The sequence below is a fragment of the Mytilus edulis genome, chromosome 13, assembly GCF_963676685.1.
Source record: "Mytilus edulis chromosome 13, xbMytEdul2.2, whole genome shotgun sequence".
Classification (NCBI taxonomy): Eukaryota; Metazoa; Mollusca; class Bivalvia; order Mytilida; family Mytilidae; genus Mytilus; species Mytilus edulis.
Window position 1 is genome coordinate 61,178,203 of NC_092356.1, and position 2,201 is coordinate 61,180,403.

Here is a 2,201-nt window from a genome sequence, read left to right on the forward strand (position 1 = left end):
TTATCATTGTCTTTCTATTGTTATTTAGAAATGGTAGAAGCTACAACTAATTTTGAGAACGTTTTATTTAATTTGACAACTTATTTTTCAGTTAAAATTGTTTTTATTCTCTTTTTTTTTTGTATAATTTTACGTAAAAAAGAATAATTTTCCTCCAGACGTCTCTTTTGTTGTTACTTATTTTGATTGCTTCGTTTTTCCGTTTTTGTATATTAAATTGACAAAGGGATTTTACAGAATACAGCCACCCAAATTACAGGCTGTTTTCAAATGTTTTTAATGTTGGGATCTTATTAACCCAACTATATGACATGGGTTTATCTCATTGTTAAAGGTCGCGCAATGGTTATTACTAACATCAATATTATATGAACTCAGATGGATAGATTGTATCATCGGTGATCATGCCACACCTCTGTCTTTTTACATTTGTATTCAAGAACAGTAAATTATTAAAAAATGCTAACAAGTGTACATCAAAACCTAAAGGTCAACAAAACACAGATAACACCGTTGACAAGAGAATCAAGACAAACAACCATTCACAGAATACTTCACAGATGCCAACTTCAAATTCAGAAGGCAAAGTGTCAATTACATTATTTTGATTTTATATTTTTATATAATTTCGATTTGGCGACGAACTATTTTGGAACAAGGTGCACACTGATTAATCTTAATAGACTTTGTACTGATTTGTAGATTTATTCTATCTAAGTTATTGTGGTGTAATACCACCATTGATTTTTCCCTATTAGTCTTTGTTAAATTGGCACTCTTAAAAAAATTGTATAGTATTTACCATTATTTCAACCAAAGAAATACTTTGCATGTATAAAGTTTAATCCTTTCTAGTGATACAGTGAAAATTGCACACTACATTTCATTGCATATAAGAAAGTAACCAGCACCGGAAGTAAACAACCCAATTTTTACACTGTTATTTACTGGTTACCTGCTTTGGTAACTATGTAACCTTAACGCTCCAAAATATTTTATAAGACCATCAAATAAAAAAAGAATGCTGCTTTCAGACACCTAACATACATATTTACGACTCAGAAAAATTTAAGTGCACTGAAATGCAGGGTTAATTTTCTACAACTGTCAATTCAAGGGAATATTTTTTTAGGCCTACTTTCGTATGCAACCGGATGTGACGTACCATGATTTGGTGGTATTACACCTTGTATATGTTTAGCTAGCTTTTAAACCAGGTATAAACCACCATTTTCTACATAAGATAAATTAAATGCATGTACAAGTCAGTCATATGGCATTTGTTATTTATTCGTTCGATGCGTTTGAGCTTTTGATTTTGCCATTTGATTAGGAACTCTCCTTTTTAGCTCACCTTGCCCGAAGGGTCAAGTTAGCTTTTCTCATCACTTGGCGCCCGTCCATCGTCCGGTGTCGTCCGTTGTCGTCGTTCGTTGTCGCCTTCGTTAAATTTTACATTTTGAAATTATTCTAGTGAACCACTGAATGGAATGAAACCAAACATGGCATGAATGTTCCTTATGAGATACTGACCAAGTATTTTTACTTTGTAGCCGATCCATTATCCAAGATGGCCGCTAGCCGGGGGACTTAGTTTAACATAGGATCCTATTAGAAAATGCATACAAATGACTTATCTTAGAGAATCACTAAATGGAATGAAACCAAACATAGCATGAATGTTCCTATGAGGTGCTGACCAAGTGTTTTTACTTTGTAGTCGATCCATCATCCAGGATGGCCGACAGCGGGGGACTTAGTTTAACATAGGACCCTATGGGAAATGCATACAAATGACTTCTTTTAGAGAACCACTGGATAGAATGAAACAAAGCATATGAGGAATGTTCCTTCTTAGATGCTGACCAAGTGTTGTTACCTTGTAGCCGATCCATCATCCAAGATGGCCGCAAGCGAGTGACTTAGTTTAACATAGGACCATATGGGAAATACATACAAAAGTCTTCTTTAAGAGAACCACTGAATGGAATGAAATCAAACATAGCATGAATGTTCTATATGAGATCTGACCAAGTGTTGTTACTTTGTCACCCATCCAACATCCCAGATTGCCGCCAGTTGTGGGACTTTATTTTAAAATAGGACCGTATAGACAAATGCATACAAATGACTTTTTTAACGAACCACTGAATGGAACAAAACCAAACAAAGCATGAATGTTCCTTATGAGGTTCTGACCA